We start from the raw sequence: 18,530 nt of genomic DNA on the forward strand, positions 1-18,530 counted from the left end.
CTAATGGATGTTTCAGAAGCAGAAAAACTGTTCTATTGTCTCAATGTGTATTTGGCTTGCGGTTCCCTGTATTGTTCCATATTTGCATTTGCTGCCGTGTTTCCATGTATCGCTCTGTACGAAGCTGTACTTTTATCAGCGTGTCTACGGGTTGTATCTGTACTTGCATTTGTATATGTTGTTTCCATGTGTTTTGCTGAAGTGTAAATAAAAATGTTCATTCAATAGTAGTTGAATCCACCTTAATTAAGATTCCCTCCCGCCCCCTCTGCCCCCCTTTGGCTCCTGTCTTCATTTGGTGTCATTGAGTCATTTTCTCTCACTCTATTTCTTGCTTTCCTTCACTCTGTTTCCCTACTTCCAGGTAAGTCTATTTATTTTCCTCTCTATATCTTCATGCTATTTCCTTTTCTCTCTCACTCTGCTGCTTTCTCTCTTAACTCTTTATTTTCCTCTGTTGTTCTATTTCTAGCTCTTTCTCTTTTGCTTTCATTCTGTGTTTCTCTCTAGCTCTGTTTCTCTTTCCCTGTGTTTCGCTGTAACTCTATTTCAGTGTAACTGTTTCTCTTTCTTTCTCAGTCTGTTTCTCTGTTTCTCTCACGCTCACTCTGTCTCAGTTTCACTCTAATGCTGTTTCTCTTTTACTTCCACTCTAACAACTCTGTTTCTCTCCAAGTCTCTCTTTCGCTCTAACTCACTGTGTTTCTCTGTTGCTCTGACTCTTTTTTGCTTTGTTTCTCTGTCTGTTTCGCTCTCTCTGTTTTTCTCTGTTTTTCTCTGTTTCTCTCTTTCTCTTCCTTTGTAATTTAAAGTTAGAAATAAAGTTTAACTTTATTTCTAACTCTGGTGCAGTGGTAGGAATTTTCATGCGGCCAGGGAACAAATATTAAAAAAAACTTTAAATAAATAAAAATATTTGGTCCCTGGCCGCATGAAAATTCCTACCACTGCACCAGACTTATTATTTTTATTCTTTTTTATTTATATATACACCCAATAGCCCCCCTATACACAGGGTATACATACTGTATGCCCCCCTAATTAGTCCTCCAGGTGGGAGCAGCTGATTATAGATGATTGCTTAATCACCACACCCCCCCACTCCCACCTGGACCACTAATGACCCAATTAGCCAGTTGAATAATTAATCACCCTATGCAAATAACCTAATTAAATAACTACACATATGCAAATCACCCAATTAATTATGCAGGGTTACATTTACATATAGGGTTACATGTGGGGTTGATTTTAGGGTTCAGAATGCATTACGGTCAAAGGTCAGGGGGTCAGGGTCAAAGGCCGGGGGTCAGGGGGTCATAGGTTAAAGGTTGTAAGTCAGGGGTTATAGTTCAAGGGTCAAAAAGGTCAGGGGTCAAGGGTCAAAGGTCATAGGTCAGGGGTCATAGGTCAAGGGTCATAGGTCAGAGGTCAGGGTCATAGGTCAAGGGTCATAGGTCAAAGGTCAAGGGTCATAGGTCAAAGGTCAGGGGTCATAGGTCAAAGGTCAAAGGTCAGGGGTCAAGGTCATAGGTCAAAGGTCAAGGGTCAAGGGTCGTAGGTCAAAGGTCAAGGGTCATAGGTCAAAGGTCAAGGGTCAAAGGTCATAGGTCAAAGGTCATAGGTCAGAGGTCATAGGTCAGAGGTCATAGGTCAAAGGTCATAGGTCAGGGGGTCAAAGGTCAGGGGGTCAACGGTCAGAGGTCAGGGGTCAAGGGTCATAGGTCAAAGGTCAGGGGTCATAGGTCAAAGGTCAGGGGTCAAGGGTCATAGGTCAAAGGTCAGGGGTCAGAGGTCATAGGTCAAAGGTCAGAGGTCATAGGTCAAAGGTCAAAGGTCAGGGGTCAAAGGTCGGAGGTCATGGGTCAAAGGTCGTAGGTCAAAAGTCAAGGGTCATAGGTCAAAGGTCATAGGTCATAGGTCAAAGTTCAGGGGTCAAAGGTCAAGGGTCAAAGGTCAAGGGTCAAAGGTCAAGGGTAATGGGTCAAAGGTCAAGGGTAAAGGGTCATAGGTCAAAGGTCAGGGGTCATAGGCCATAGGTCAGGGGTCAAAGGTCAATGGTCAAAGGTCAGGGGTCAAGGGTCATAGGTCAAAGGTCATAGGTCAGAGGTCATAGGTCAGAGGTCATAGGTCAAAGGTCAAAGGTCATGGGTCAAAGGTCAGAGGTCATGGGTCAAAGGTCAGAGGTCATAGGTCAAAGGTCATAGGTCAGAGGTCATAGGTCAAAGGTCAAAGGTCAGGGGTCAAAGGTCAGAGGTCATGAATCCAAGGTCGTAGGTCAAAAGTCAAGGGTCATAGGTCAAGGGTCATAGGTCAAAGGTCAAGGGTCAAGGGTCGTAGGTCAAAGGTCAAGGGTCATAGGTCAAAGGTCAAGGGTCAAAGGTCATAGGTCAGAGGTCAGAGGTCATAGGTCAAAGGTCAAAGGTCAGGGGTCAAAGGTCGGAGGTCATGGGTCAAAGGTCGTAGGTCAAAAGTCAAGGGTCAAAGGTCAAGGGTCAAGGGTCAAGGGTCAAGGGTCAGAGGTCAAGGGTCATAGGTCAAAGGTCAAAGGTCAGGGATAAAGGGTCATAGGTCAAAGGTCATAGGTCAGAGGTCATAGGTCAAAGGTCATAGGTCAGAGGTCATAGGTCAAAGGTCAGGGGTCAAAGGTCATAGGTCAGAGGTCATAGGTCAAAGGTCAGGGGTCAAGGGTCATAGGTCAGAGGTCATAGGTCAAAGGTCAAAGGTCAGGGGTCAAAGGTCAGAGGTCATGGGTCAAAGGTCGTAGGTCAAAAGTCAAGGGTCATAGGTCAAAGGTCAAGGGTCAAAAATCATAGGTCAAAGGTCAGGGGTCAAGGGTCATAGGTCAGAGGTCATAGGTCAGAGGTCATAGGTCAAATGTCAGGGGTCATAGGTCAAAGGTCAAGGGTCAAAGGTCAAGGGTCAAAGGTCAAGGGTCATAGGTCAAAGGTCAGGGGTCAAAGGTCAAGGGTCGAAGGTCAAAGGTCAAAGGTCAGGGTCAAAGGTCAAGGGTCGAAGGTCAAGGGTCAAAGGTCAACGGTCAAGGGTCAAAAGTCGAGGGTCAAGGGTCAAAGGTCAAGGGTCAAAGGTCATAGGTCAAAGGTCAAGGGTCATAGGTCAAAGGTCAGGGGTCAAGGGTCATAGGTCAAAGGTCATAGGTCAGAGGCCATAGGTCAAAGGTCATAGGTCAAAGGTCAAAGGTCAGGGGTCAAAGGTCAGAGGTCATGGGTCAAAATTCGTAGGTCAAAAGTCAACGGTAATGGGTCAAAGGTCAGGGGTCAAAGGTCAAGGGTCGACGGTCAAGGGTCAAAGGTCAAAGGTCAAGAGTCATAGGTCAACGGTCAAGGGTCAAGGGTCATAGGTCAAAGGTCAGGGGTCAAGGGTCATAGGTCAAAGGTCAGGGGGTCAAGGGTCATAGGTCAAAGGTCAGAGGTCATAGGTGAAAGGTCAGAGGTCAAAGGTCAAGGGTCATAGGTCAAAGGTCATAGGTCATAGGCCAAAGGTCAAATGTCAGGGGTCATAGGTCAAAGGTCAAGGGTCAAAGGTCAAGGGTCATAGGTCAAGGGTCAAGGGTCATAGATCAAAGGTCAGGGGTCAAAGGTCAGGGGTCAAAGGTCAAGGGTCAAGGGTCAAGGGTCAAAGGTCAAGGGTCAAGAAACAAAGGTCAAGGGTCAAGGGTCAAGGGTCATAGGTCAAAGGTCAGGGGTCATAGGTCAAAGGTCAGGGGTCAAGGGTCGTAGGTCAAAGGTCATAGGTCAGAGGCCATAGGTCAAAGGTCATAGGTCAAAGGTCAAAGGTCAGGGGTCAAAGGTCAGAGGTCATGGGTCAAAGGTCGTAGGTCAAAAGTCAAGGGTCATAGGTCAAAGGTCAAGGGTCAATGGTCAAGGGTCATAGGTCAAAGGTCAAGGGTCAAGGGTCATAGGTCAAAGGTCAGGGGTCATAGGTCAAAGGTCAGGGGTCAAAGGTCAAGGGTCAAAGGTCAAAGGTCAAGAGTCATAGGTCAACGGTCAAGGGTCAAGGGTCATAGGTCAAAGGTCAGGGGGTCAAGGGTCATAGGTCAAAGGTCAGGGGTCAAGGGTCATAGGTCAAAGGTCAGGGGGTCAAGGGTCATAGGTCAAAGGTCAGGGGTCATAGGTCAAAGGTCAGGGATCAAGGGTCATAGGTCGAAGGTCATAGGTCAGAGGTCATAGGTCAAAGGTCAAAGGTCAGGGGTCAAAGGTCAGAGGTCATGGGTCAAAGGTCGTAGGTCAAAAGTCAAAGGTCAGGGGTCAAAGGTCAGGGGTCAAAGGTCAAATGGCAGGGGTCAAAGGTCAATAGGCCATAGGTCAGGGGTCAAAGGTCAGGGGCCAGGGGTCAGGAGTCAGGGGGTCAGGGGGTCAGGGGGTCAAGGGTCAGGGTAGCGGGTTAGGGGTTAGGGTTAGGGGTTAGGGGATAGCAATCAAACTAAGTAGACATTTTATTTTATAACTCTCTGAACCTCCTTGTTTATTACCCAAGAAATCTAAAACTAAGCAAACAAAAAAAAGCCCAAAACAAGCCCCCCCACAAACAATCCCCCCAAAAGCACGCAGAAAGAGAAAATTATTTAATTTTATATTATTAGTTTTAAATTATTTTTATATTATTTATTAGAATTTATTTTTATTTTAATAAAGATTAAGTGTTTACCCCTTAGAAAACCAATCTTTCAATTCTAATTAACTCTGGTTTTGATCTGTTAGGTTAATGAAGTCATATAGTTTAAAATATCAAGAAATAAATGCTACCAAAAAAAATAAAAATACCAAAAAATAAATATATACGTAACAAAAAGACAACTACAACATCTAAGAATAATATCTTTAGTTACACTATTATTACATGTTCCATATATTATAGTATGTAAAATATACCTAATAAAATGAACATGATATAATAAATAAATTTTAATAATATAAATAGGTAGATTATATAAATAGATAAATTATAGTAGATCAATACATGAGATAATAGAAATATCCTAATAAGAAATAGAAGAAATATGGAAATGTAGCATAAAATTAAGGCTATTTTTGTTTTGGCTTGGTTGATGGCAGGGTTCTCGTAGTTGTTGTGGTTGGGGGTCTTTTGGGGCCTTTATTTTCGGGGATGTTTGGAAGGGGAATTTTGGGCGCGTTCTTTTTTGCGTCCGCTCCGTGCGGCAGCGCTGCCACCGTGTGGACACAGAGCGGTACTGCAGCTCCCCCTGCCTGGCACCGGGCTGTGATCTGTGAGGCAATGCTGCCATCGTGTGGATAAATTTCGGTACTGCAGCTCTCCCCCGTGCCCGCAGCAGCCCCGGGCTGTGACCTGTGCGGCAATGCTGCCATCTCGTGGATAAAAAGCGGTACTGCAGTTCTCCGCCGTAGCAGCCCCGGGCTGTGAGCTCACGGGCAGTTTTGCCGCCCGAGGACCGAAAGATCATGGCCAAAAAGGCGAGAAAAAATGCGAAGACCCCCGGACACGTGGCAGCCGGCTCCCTGCGCGCGGCCTAGACCACGGAGCCGCCCGGGAGCGATTTTTTCCGCGGCGTACGCAGGTGCGCGGGCACGGGGTGGGGGCTGAGCGGCGCCGCGGCAGTGTTCGCGCAGGCGATGTGGTCAGGCGCCTGTGCGAGCAGCCGAGGGGGACATTTGGGGGGGATGCCACAACCAAGATGGCGGCGCGACTCGCGGCGCTTGACCTTCTAAAGATGGCGGCCAAAAGGGCGGGAAACAGAGAGGACCTGTGGTGTGTCTATCTTAGTGCCTGCATAAAAATCCCGACCACGGCGCCGCCCGGGGACAATTTTCTGCGGCGTTTCCAGGTGTAGGGACACGCGCTGTGGGTTCAGCCGCGCCGCGGGCGGGTTCAGGGGAGACATTTTAGTCAGGCGACTGTGTTAAACACCGATGGGGTCCTTAAGTGTACCACAACCAAGATGGCGGCGCGATTCGCTGCGGCCGACCTTCTCAAGATGGCGGCGGGGAGGGGCAAAAGTGACGTAAGGCTCAACCTCACCGAACAGAGCCGGGGAGGGACGAAAATGACCGAGTGTTGCCGAACAGCCGAGAAGAGCCGACGGCTGACGGAAATCGCCGAACAGCCGAACCCAGCCGAGTTTCCCCGAACGTCGCCCCCCTCAGCCGAACCGAACGAGCCGCGGGCAGTTCCGGGGCGCTCCCGGCCGGTGTCCGCCCTCACTGCCGCTTCCTCGGCGGCCCATTCAAGGCGGTGTCGGGGCCGCTGCCGATCCCCCGGCCGGCGGGCGGGCGGACACGCTGGCGCTGCGCCCGGAGCTGCAGCACTCGCTGTCGCCGCTGGAGCCGTGCCGGGCGCTCCCGGGGAAGGCAGCGAGGAGAAACCGGTAAATTAGAATTAATGTAGAGGGGACAGGGCAGGCACAGGTGCAGCTGGGATGGATAACGAGGGGCCGGTTCCAGCCGGGGGCGGTTTAAAAGGGGAGCATCAGCTCAATTCGACATCGAGCTGTGAAGAATGAGGAATTTATCCTGAGTTCTGGCCGTGGTTCATGACGAGACTGCAGGAGCATTTGGGTTTGGAGCATTTCCTCGGGGGACGACAAGGGACAAACTTCTATGCTAAACAGATAAGCCACTTTGGGTTTATTGGGGGAATGGTTTTTTTCTTTTCAGCTTCGTCTCACCAATCCCTCCCCGGTGCTCCCAGAAGAAAAAGGAGTTATGGAGACAAAAGGAGTTCAAATTGATTGGAGAAACTCCTCTTCTGTTGTTGTCAGTGTCTGAAGTGGAGGAATTTTCTTTTCAGCTGGAATTTTAATAAATAATGATGTTTCTATGTGGCTTTTATTCAATATTATGTACTTAGGGGAGATGTAGTATTTTGCGTGACTTTTTGGAGTATTATTTATCATACATAATCAGGTTTTTGAGTGAGGATAACTTTATGGATGGGTTTGTTTGTATTTGAGGTAGAATTAATCTAAGTAGCTCTTCTTGAGAGACTTCTGAAATGTGTTATTGGGGTTTTGTGTGTTGTGTGGAGGGATTCAGGTTGGGTAGAGCTGGGTTTTTTCTGTTTGGTGGTTTTTAATGATTTATTGTGTGGCTTTATTCTGTTTGTAGACGGTGTGATGAGACATGTGGTGTATTTATTTCGTGTTTGGTTTCGTAGTTCACATGGTCAGAGTATTTTTGAACTGAGTTTGGTTTTGAATTGGTTTTGGGGGATATTGTGTTTTTCCAGGGTTTGTTTTCTAGGGTTTACAGTGGTGTAATTGGCTGTGGTGTGAGGTATAGGGGAGGGTTTTATTTATTTACTGGTGGCTTTTATCGTGGTGAGCATCTAGTGTTTGTTTTAGTGGGTTTGAGACAGTGTGATGTAGTTCATTTTTTAAGGTTTCTTAATATTTATGATGACATTATTGTTTGTGGTGTTGTAGGGGTTTGTTTATTTAGCCTGCTTGATTAGAGTATATGTTTTATAGTTTTGGATAATTTAGGGGATATTGTTTGTAGTCAAATGGATCTTTTGGTTTTGTGTGTATTTATAGGGGGTCTGTTTGTTTTGATGGTTTTGAGGAATTATGGGTTTATTGAGTCAGGAATAATTGGTTTTGGTGCTGTTAATTTGAGTATATTTCTGCTGTTTTTATTTTTGTGGATTGATTTGTTTATTGTTGTGCTTCTCTGGGTTTTCCAGTCTGCAGCAGGTTTAAACAGTCAGAAGAAAAAGGGAAAAAGAAGTCTTTGCTTTAGCTGGCTAAAACTAACAAAGAGCGAAGGAGATCTGTGTGCTTGGGCTGAATACACTGGACAGGGAATGCACAGGAGTAAACACTGTTTCCTTAAAACAGGCTGCGTGCTTTTTCTTTCCTTGCTTTGCTCTCAAAATCAGTCTGGAATGTACAGAAGGCATTTCTGAAGTAGTTATTTTAAATACTTGAGGGGTTTTGGCATTTAAAATACTTATTTTGGAGGAAGTTTGTTTGAAGTTTTTGCTTACTTATAATGAGATTATTTTATTTTTAATTAGGTGTTTTTATGGGTTTTTTTGTAGTTAAAAGTTGAGACTTTTTTGTTATTTTATTAATAGAAAATAGGACTTGTTTTTGTATATAGTGATGGGATCGGTGTATATGGTGCTGACTAAGGATTAAAAATTCTGTGGTTTTGATGCATTAGGTTAATGAATTTATATAGTTCAAAAGACGTGGGGTTTATGCTTCTTATTTGGTTAGAGGCAGGTCTTTAAGTTGGGGGGTCCTGGGTGTATATTTCAGAGGTTTTTTTGAGGGGAATGGAGATGGGGTTATTTTTATTATATTTGGAAAATGGACTAGGAGTAATAAGAGTTGGCTTTTTTTTGCTGCGCTTTTGTTTGTGTTTTCTACAATTGATATATTTGTGTGGTCAGGGCAGTGGTGTTTCTGGTGCAACTCTGAGCATCCCTTATTGTTTGTGTGTTTCGGGTGGTCACTTCTCTCACACTGAGATCCTCTCACCCAACAGCCCTGCCGGCACCAGGAAATCGCCGCCGCCGTCCTCTCGTGCCCGGAGCCCCGGCAGGACGCCGGCGCAGCGCCGGCTGCGGGCGGAGCAGGAGCGGCTCGTGCCGCCCGCAGCGCTCCCGGTCCCGATCGCGACCGCAACGCCGCCGCGCCCTCAGCCCGGGCCCCGAACCCCCCGGCCCCGATCCGCCGGCCCTGGCGGGAGCGGGGCCGTGAGGGGACAGCGGGGGGGCTCGTGGAGCCGAGCTGGGATTGGCGGGGCCGGCGCTGCCTCCGCTTGTGATTGGTTGGGCTCACCTGGCCGGCGCTTCATCAACAGGGATTGGCGGGGCCGGCGCTGCATCCGCTTGTGATTGGCTGAGCTGGCCGGCCCTGGGGCATAATTAGCGCCCTGAGGGGCCGGGGGGGAGTCAGTTCGGCGGCGGGACGGGGAGCGGTGTTTGGAGCTGGTCGGTCGGCCGGTCGGAGCGCCGCTGCGCCGGGACGGGATGTCCGCAGCTGCCGGCCCGGGGAGCGAGGGTGAGCACGGACGCGACTCCCGCGTCCGCCTGCGCCAGTGTCTGGGGGCCGCCGGTGTCCTGGGGCAGTGGCGCCAGCCGTACCCAGGGCGGCCGGAGGCCTGGTGCGGGGCCTGGTGCGGCGCAGGACGACCGGCTGCGGCTACCAGGGGCCGGCGAGAAGCGCTTCTGTAGTTTCTGGATTTAAAGCAGTGTTCACAGGATCAGAAATAAAGCAGCAGTTTTTGCACTTTTTCTTATTTTATTTTGTTTTTATTAGAAGTAACTATGTTTTTCATATTTATTGCATCTTTTCATTATTTTGCTTGTTTCAATGCATTAAATTTTGGCTCGTGGTTTTTTTTTTGTTTTGTGTTTTTTTTTGGTTTTTTTTTTTCTTTGTTTGTTTGGGTTTTTGATTCTTTGTTTGTTTTTCTTTTTGGTGCTTTTTTTTGTTTGTTTGGTTTTTTTCTAAATATCTGACGTTAATTCAGTAAAGGTTGTAGGGCTAGGGCTGAAACAGCAGTTGTGAGCCCAGTAGAGACAGAAAGCCCCAGGATGTGGAATAAAGCCCTTGGCACTAGAGGCACGCCCAAAACAGTGTGGAACGGTGAAAATGCTGGGGCTGGAGGGTTCTCCCCACGGGAGAAGGGGATGGCGCTGCAGCTCAGGGCCTGCAGGAGATGCCTGGGGGGTTACCAGCCCTTGCCCCGTGGTACCCAGCAGAGGCTGAGGCTGTGGGGGCTCGGAGGGCTCCAGGCCCCGAGAATCAACCCGTGGACACCTTTTGGGATGAGGGAGCAGGGGCCCAGTGGCTCTTTCCAGCCCTTGGTGCTGCCTGGGGGAGCTGAGGGGGCTTTTGGACAAGTGCTGGGCTGAGACCCAGGGGAAGGGGGGAGATACATGTTGGCCTTCGGGCTTCAAGTGTCCCCAAGGTTGAGAACCCAGGAGGGTGGGTGATACAACTCCTAAAGACATTGAAGTGATGACAATGACTGACTTGTGGCCTTCTCAACAGCCCCGGGCTGCAGTGAGAAGCAGTAGCAGTTTTAGCTGCAGGCAGTGGGAAGCTGAGGAGCTGGAGCTGAGACAGCAGAGCTGGAGGAGACAGAAAGATGGTAGGCTTTGGGGTAAAACCCCTGGGGGGCTGGTCTAGGGAATATGGAGCTGGGATGGGAACTGCGGGCTGGAGCTGAAATCGCTGTAAGGGCTGGGGTAGGGACTGGAGAGCTGTTGCTGCAGTAAGGATTAGCAGGTTGGGGCTGGACTATGGGTACAAGAGGGGAGCTAAAACAACACAGAGCTACAAAAAATCCAAAAATCATACTTTGAGACCAAAAGCGGCACGATGTGTCACTGATGGGAAGACGTGAAGACAGAACAGAAACAGAAGAGCTGGCAGTGAAATAAAGCTTGTGGGTCAAGAGCTGAAATCACTGGGGCTGGGCAAGGGGACTCTGCAGGGCTCCGGCTCAAAGCCCTGCAGCGGTGGCATAGAGACTGCCAAGGCCATAGAAACTCTAGGGCTGACATAGAGCCTGTAGGATGGGTGTGCTGAAATAAATAGTCCTGTGATACTGCTGTTGGGGCTGGGTCTCGAGGCTGAACACGGGAGAGGGCGTGTGGACAGCTGAAAGTGGGAGGGGCTGGAAGAGGGCTGAAGTGCCGGCGCTGCTGGGATATTGCCTGCGTCTTGGGGTGGAAATGCTGTATGGCCAGGGCTGAAATCACTGTTGGGGCTGGGCTATTGACTGCAGGGTGGGCACAGACACTCTCGGGTCGGAGCTAAACCGTGGCAGAGCTGGGGCCAAGACAACCATCCTGCCCCGTGACGGTGGAGAAATTGCTGCTGCCGGAGTCGAAGAAACCCGTGCATGCTGCTAGAAGAAACCAGCTGGCTGTCAAATAAAGCTTGTGGGTCAACAGCTGAAATCACTGGGGCTGGGCAAGGGGACTCTGCAGGGCTCGGCTCAAAGCCCTGCAGCGGTGGCATAGAGACTGCCAAGGCCATAGAAACTCTAGGGCTGACATAGAGCCTGTAGGATGGGTGTGCTGAAATAAATAGTCCTGTGATACTGGTGTTGGGGCTGGGTCTTGAGGCTGAACACGGGAGAGGGCGTGTGGACAGCTGAAAGTGGGAGGGGCTGGAAGAGGGCTGAAGTGCCGGCGCTGCTGGGTTATTGCCTGCGTCCTGGGGGGTAGGTGCTGTATGGCCAGGGCTGAAATCACTGTTGGGGCTGGGCTATTGACTGCAGGGTGGGCACAGACACTCTCGGGTCGGAGCTAAACCGTGGCAGAGCTGGGGCCAAGACAACCATCCTGCCCCGTGACGGTGGAGAAATTGCTGCTGCCGGAGTCGGAGAAAACCGTGCATGCTGCTAGAAGAAACCAGCTGGCTGTCAAATAAAGCTTGTGGGTCAACAGCTGAAATCACTGGGGCTGGGCAAGGGGACTCTGCAGGGCTCCGGCTCAAAGCCCTGCAGCGGTGGCATAGAGACTGCCAAGGCCATAGAAACTCTAGGGCTGACATAGAGCCTGTAGGATGGGTGTGCTGAAATAAATAGTCCTGTGATACTGCTGTTGGGGCTGGGTCTCGAGGCTGAACATGGGAGAGGGCGTGTGGACAGCTGAAAGTGGGAGGGGCTGGAAGAGGGCTGAAGTGCCGGCGCTGCTGGGATATTGCCTGCGTCCTGGGGGGAACGTGCTGTATGGCCAGGGCTGAAATCACTGTTGGGGCTGGGCTATTGACTGCAGGGTGGGATTGTGAGTGAAAATGGAATCTGTAGAGCTGAGAAAGGGACTGAGAGATGCATGCTGAAATGATGGAAGGGCTGGAATAGTCACTATGGAGCAGGGATGGGGACTCTAGGGCTGCAGCTGAAAAGGACTGTGCGGCTGGATATTGACTCTGGGCTGGACTCAGTGATCGTAGGGGGGAGCTGAATTTTTGCAGAGCTGGAGTGAAGACAAAGATCTCTAGCAGTGTGCTTTTTGCATGGTGGAGCTGCTACCTAGAGCCCCATAGGCATCTCCTGTGGAAAAGCCACTGGCGGAGGATTCGGGCTAAGCAGTCAGACTCACATCACACACGCCGTGGCTAGGCTCAGCAAAGAGAGGCAAGAAGGGCCTTTTTGTACGATGAATTCCAGCAAGGTTTTTTCCAGCACCCTAAAGGGATCAGGGACAAAAAGACCTGGCCATGTGCTGTGCACAGGCCTAAATAGGGATCAGGAACCAATGGTCTAAGGGCACGGGGGTGCTACTAAGAGCAGGGCAGGGCTCAGTGATCTAGAGAGGGGACAGGAGCGGACACTGGGATACCACCACCAATAGGGAAGCAGGGAAAAGAGAAACTACCAGGACCGGGGGAATGGGCACACAAGAAACTGGGGCAAAGCACCCAGGAAGCGCCATTCTTTCAGCCTAGGCAGGCAAGACTCTATGCTGCGTCCTTCCAAGGCAGGAGCCTGGCAATTGCCCCAAGGGGTTCCAGGGACTCCACAAGAGAGCAAAGACTTACTGCTCTGTGGGCAACCAGGCCTCAAATGATGAACTCTTGGCTCTCCCATGCAGCCTCATTCCCCTTCCTGCAAAGGCTATGTGTGAGCTGTGATGGCACTCAGAGAGTTCACCCGTACAGAGGTGCTGCTGCTGCTGCTGCTGCTGCAACCCCTGCACCGACCTACGTGCCCATAAATCTTACCGCAGCTGATGGGAGGGAGAGCTCACCTGTGCTTCCGCCACCAAAATACCCAAGCAGAGGCTGTGGCCACAAGAAGCAGCATCACAATGCTGATGCTGATGGCGGGGAGCGGCGGGATTTGGGGGGTCCCGGGGCCGGCACGGGGGTTCCCCGCGGCCCGGCCCGGCCCGGCCCTGCCGGCACCAGGAAATCGCCGCCGCCGTCCTCTCGTGCCCGGAGCGCCGGCAGGACGCCGGCGCAGCGCCGGCTGCGGGCGGAGCAGGAGCGGCTCGTGCCGCCCGCAGCGCTCCCGGTCCCGATCGCGACCGCAACGCCGCCGCGCCCTCAGCCCGGGCCCCGAACCCCCCGGCCCCGATCCGCCGGCCCTGGCGGGAGCGGGGCCGTGAGGGGACAGCGGGGCGGGGCTCGCGGAGCCGAGCTGGGATTGGCGGGGCCGGCGCTGCCTCCGCTTGTGATTGGTTGGGCTCACCTGGCCGGCGCTTCCTCAACAGGGATTGGCGGGGCCGGGCTGCATCCGCTTGTGATTGGCTGAGCTGGCCGGCCCTGGGGCATAATTAGCGCCCTGAGGGGCCGGGGGGGGGAGGGGGTCAGTCCGGCGGCGGGACGGGGAGCGGTGTTTGGAGCTGCGCGGTCGGTCGGTCGGCCGGGAGGAGCGCCGCTGCGCCGGGACGGGATGCCCGCAGCTGCCGGCCCGGGGAGCGAGGGTGAGCACGGACGCGACTCCCGCGTCCGCCTGCGCCAGTGTCTGGGGGCCGCCGGTGTCCTGGGGCAGTGGCGCCAGCCGTACCCAGGGCGGCCGGAGGCCTGGTGCGGGGCCTGGTGCGGCGCAGGAGGACCGGCTGCGGCTACCAGGGGCCGGCGAGAAGCGCTTCTGTAGTTTCTGGATTTAAAGCAGTGTTTACAGGATCAGAAATAAAGCAGCAGTTTTTTGCACTTTTTCTTATTTTATTTTGTTTTTATTAGAAGTAACTATGTTTTTCATATTTGGTGCATCTTTCCATTATTTTGCTTGTTTCAATGCACTCTTTTTGGCTCGTGGTTTTTTTTTTTTGTTTTGGTGGATTTTTTTGTGTGGTTTTTTTTGTGTTTTTTTTTTTTTTTTTTTTTTTTTTTTTTTTTTTTTTGTAGTAGTTTTGTTTTTTTGTTTTTTTATTTTTTCTAAATATCTGATGTTAATTCAGTAAAGGTTGTAGGGCTAGGGCTGAAACAGCAGTTGTGAGCCCAGTAGAGACAGAAAGCCCCAGGATGTGGAATAAAGCCCTTGGCACTAGAGGCACGCCCAAAACAGTGTGGAACGGTGGAAATGCTGGGGCTGGAGGGTTCTCCCCACGGGAGAAGGGGATGGCGCTGCAGCTCAGGGCCTGCAGGAGATGCCTGGGGGGTTACCAGCCCTTGCCCCGTGGTACCCAGCAGAGGCTGAGGCTGTGGGGGCTCGGAGGGCTCCAGGCCCCGAGAATCAACCCGTGGACACCTTTTGGGATGAGGGAGCAGGGGCCCAGTGGCTCTTCCCAGCCCTTGGTGCTGCCTGGGGGAGCTGAGGGGGCTTTCGGACAAGTGCTGGGCTGAGACCCAGGGGAAGGGGAGAGATACATGTTGGCCTTCGGGCTTCAAGTGTCCCCAAGGTTGAGAACCCAGGAGGGTGGGTGATACAACTCCTAAAGACATTGAAGTGATGACAATGACTGACTTGTGGCCTTCTCAACAGCCCCGGGCTGCAGTGAGAAGCAGTAGCAGTTTTAGCTGCAGGCAGTGGGAAGCTGAGGAGCTGGAGCTGAGACAGCAGAGCTGGAGGAGACACAAAGATGGTAGGCTTTGGGGTAAAACCCCTGGGGGGCTGGTCTAGGGAATATGGAGCTGGGACGGGAACTGCGGGCTGGAGCTGAAATCGCTGTAAGGGCTGGGGAAGGGACTGGAGAGCTGTTGCTGCAGTAAGGATTAGCAGGTTGGGGCTGGACTATGGGTACAAGAGGGGAGCTAAAACAACACAGAGCTACAAAAAATCCAAAAATCATACTCTGAGACCAAAAGCGGCATGATGTGTCACTGATGGGAAGACGTGAAGACAGAACAGAAACAGAAGAGCTGGCAGTGAAATAAAGCTTGTGGGCCTGAAGCTGAAATCACTGGGGACTGCAGTGCTGCAATTGCAATCACAGTTCAAAGGGGATAATGAGTGTAGACCTGGGAAGCGACTGTGAAATGGGACACGTGCCCAGGGGTTGGTAATGGAATAAAGATTAATGGGATGGAGGTGGAATAGCATTTCTAGAGCTGAAGCTGAAACCGCACAACTAGAGACAAAAAAAGGACCCTGTTGTCTCAACCTGGGGCAGCTACACCTGGCGAAGACAGGCAGAAAAAATGAATGTGGAGGTGGAAGAACCGGGCTGGCCGTGAAATAAAGCTTATGGGTCCAGAGCTGAAAACTCTGGGCCTGGGAAGGGCTTTCTAGAACTGCTGAACACCTGAACTCTGAACACATGAAATCAGCAGAGAGGTGGGATAGAGATTGTTAATGGCAGAGGACAATCAGTGTGTCAGGGAGGGGCCCATAGGTCCAAAAGCTGAAGGCTGGAGATGTGTGGGAGGGACAAAAGCTGAAATAAGGTCTTGAGCATGAAGTACGATGACAGGCTGCAGCTGGGAAAAGCCCAGTCAGAAGGCGAAGACAGGGGAAAAAAATTCCAGGCAGCAGCACTAGGAAAAAAGATATTCAAGCTGGGTTTTCCTGACGCCCCCTCCACACTAATATTACACTGTCCTATCCCTGTTCCTGTCGTCAGATGCATCAGCACTAATGCAGGTAACGGCTTTTGGATTTCAGACCTGACCAGGAAGGATGGTTTCTGTCCTCTCAACCCCTACACAGGGGGAAAGGATACTTTGGGTCACCCCCCTCCTACTCCTGTCATCTCCAGCTCAGGCTGCCCCTGCATCACTTACCTCATTCTGGGGATGGGGCTCCCGGGGAGGAAGGGACAAGCTGTTCTGCCTAGTCCCAAGCTAGGACACGGCTGGGGAGCCCCAACTCTGCTCTAAACACCTGGGGGTGGGCCTGGCAACTCCCCTTTCCTTCCCACCAGCTTTGGTGAGGAATCCGCTCCCCCTCCCCAAGGGGCCAAGGGATTGGTAAGGGATTTTAGCAACCCTTGGATGGCCCTTGGTGCAGGCAGCTCTTGTTTAATTTCTCTTCCTTCTTTTAATATCTTTCAATTATTTCTTAAGCAATTACTGCAATTAGGATATACAATAAGGACAGCAGGATTTCTGCCTCGTTGGATTGGGAAATCCAAGCCGAGGTCCTTGGAGAGACTGAGGGGATGGGGAGCTGAGCCTCAGGCTGGGTTTTGACAGTGGAAGTTTGGTGAGGAAGAAAAGAGAGATCCCCCAAAAGTGATTAAGGTCAGTTCTGCTGGCTTTGGGTGCTCCTGCCCCCAGAAAATCATTCTGGTTAAATGGGACTTGAAGAAGCAGGGGGCGGGGCCCAGAGGCGGCCGGGGGCGGGGCCGGGCGTTCCAGGGGGCGGGGCCAGCAGTGCTGGAGTTCTCGGTGTTTGGGTTTTGTCTGGGCTTGTCAGCCAAGTTATAAACAAGCCAACTCGGCTCCTCAACTCTCCAATGAATGTTTGAAACGCTTCCACAGAAGGACAAGTCAGGAGTGATTCCAAAGGAAATATTTCAAATGAAGGGTAACGATTTCTGGGGAATTTCCTTGGGAATTATGATCCTCAGGCATATGGATTTTCGGGGGTGGAGTCCCCGTTTCAGCCTCGGGCACCTGCAGGAGAAGAGGGGTCCTTATCCACAGCAAGGGAAGCCCGGTGCCCCATCGTGTCAGGTGTAGACAATGAACCGTCCCGGGAATGAACAGCAAGTCCCCTCTGCCCTCACCCTCGGACGGGCAGCAGCTGCAGGTGAGAGATGCCACAGGATGGGGAGGGGAGAGAGCAGCCCCGGGTGTGAGCTGGGAACAGTGAGGGGGGACAGAGCAGGCACAGGTGCAGCTGTGATGGATAACGAGGGGGCGGTTCCAGCCGGGGGCTGTTTAAAAGGGGAGCCTCAGCTCAGCTGAGTATCGAGCTGTGAGGAGTGAGGACTTTATCCTGAGATTCTGGGTGTGATTCATGGAGAGACTACAAGAGCATTTGGATTTGGAGCATTTCCTCGGGAAGCGCCGAGGGACAAACCTTTGTACCAAACAGGTAAATAACCCAGTGCGGGTTTATTGGGGGGGCATTTTTCCTTTTCAGCTTCGTCTCACCAATCCCTCCCCGGTGCTCCCAGAAGAAAAAGGAGTTATGGAGACAAAAGGAGTTCAAATTGATTGGAGAAACTCCTTTTTTTCTGTTGTTCTCTGTGTTTAAAGTGGCGAGATTTTCTTTTCTCCTGGAATTTTAATTAATAGTGGCCCTTCTATGTGGCTTCTTTTCAATATGAGGTTCTTAGGTGGTGTGTAGTGTTTTGTCTGACTTTTTTGGTATTATTTATTGTGAGTAATTTGGTTTTTGAGTGAAGGTAACCTCATGGGTGAGTTTGTTTGTATTTGAGGTAGAACTAATTTAAGTAGCTTTTTTAAAGAGACTTCTGAAATGTGTTACTGGGGTTTTGTGTGTTGTATGGAGGGATTCAGGTTGGGTAGAGCTGGTTTTTTTTCTGTTTGGTGGTTTTTAATGATTTATTGTGTAGCTTTATTCTCTTTGTAGGTGGTGTGATGAGGGATATGTGGTGTATTTATTTCATGTTTGGTTTCATAGCTCACATGGTCAGAGTATTTTTGAACTGAGTTTTGTTACTGAGTTGTTTTTGGGGGATATTGTGTTTTTCAAGAGTTTGTTTTCTAAAGTTCACAGTGGTGTAGTTGGCTGTGGTGTGAGGTATAGGGGAGGGTTTTATTTATTTACTGGTGGCTTTTATCATGGCAAGGGTGTTGTGTTTGTTTTAGTGGGTTTGAGACAGTGTGATGTAGTTCATTTTTTAGGGTTTCTTAATTTTTATAATTAGATTATTGTTTTATGGGATTTGTTTATTTAGCATGCTTGACTACAGTGTATGTTTTATAGTTTTGGATAATTTAGGGGATATTGTTTGTAGCCAAATGGATCTTTTGGGTTTGTGTGTATTTATAGGTGGTCTGTTTGTTTTGATGGTTCTGAGGTATTATGGGTTCATTGAGTCAGGAATAATTGGTTTTGGTGCTGTTAATTGAAGTATATTTGTGCTGTTTTTATTTTTGTGGATTGATTTGTTTGTTGTTGTGGTTTAGGGTAAATCTGAGACGAAACTTTTGAATAGGGTTTTTTTTTTTTTTAGAGAGTAAAGCAAAATGGTCTCTCTTTTAAATTGGTTTGTGAAAGAATTTCTTTAGGAAGAACTGGACAAAACTATTTATTTAACAAACAAAGTGGTCACAAGCATAAAGAATAAATAACATAAAATAATAAAATACTTTGTTTTTCTGAAGGGAGATGGTAAATTCAGAAAGCCCTTGCTGTGGCTGTAGCTCATCTCCTTTGGTCTCTTATCAGCTGTTCTGGTGTTGATAAAATGCTGAGGTCCAGGCCCCGTGGCTGCAGGTGCAGCTCTCGGTGCTTCTCTGGGTTTTTCAGTCTGCAGCAGGTTTAATGAGCCCAAAGAAAAAGGGGAAATAATCAGTGCAGGGAACTTCTCTGCCCTAAAACTAACTAAGCGCAAAGGAGATCTGTGTGCTGCAGTCTGTCTGTGCTTGAGCTGAATACACTGGACAGGGAATGCACAGGAGTGAACACTGTTTTCTTAAAACAGGCTGCGTGCTTTTTATTTCCTTGCTTTGCTCTCAAAATCAGTCTGAAAGTACTGAAGGCATT

General features: G+C 50.1%; 1 long non-coding RNA gene across 1 annotated transcript; it reads left to right on the top strand.

Moving 5' to 3' along the window:
- Positions 1-5,642: 5,642 nt before the first annotated feature.
- Positions 5,643-6,820, top strand: LOC310911869. Its single transcript, XR_014590597.1, has 2 exons — positions 5,643-6,364; positions 6,654-6,820. It is a non-coding gene; the product is annotated as an uncharacterized lncRNA (long non-coding RNA).
- Positions 6,821-18,530: the final 11,710 nt, after the last annotated feature.

This window comes from Zosterops lateralis (assembly GCF_965231275.1).
Source record: "Zosterops lateralis genome assembly, chromosome: 1".
Classification (NCBI taxonomy): domain Eukaryota; kingdom Metazoa; phylum Chordata; class Aves; order Passeriformes; family Zosteropidae; genus Zosterops; species Zosterops lateralis.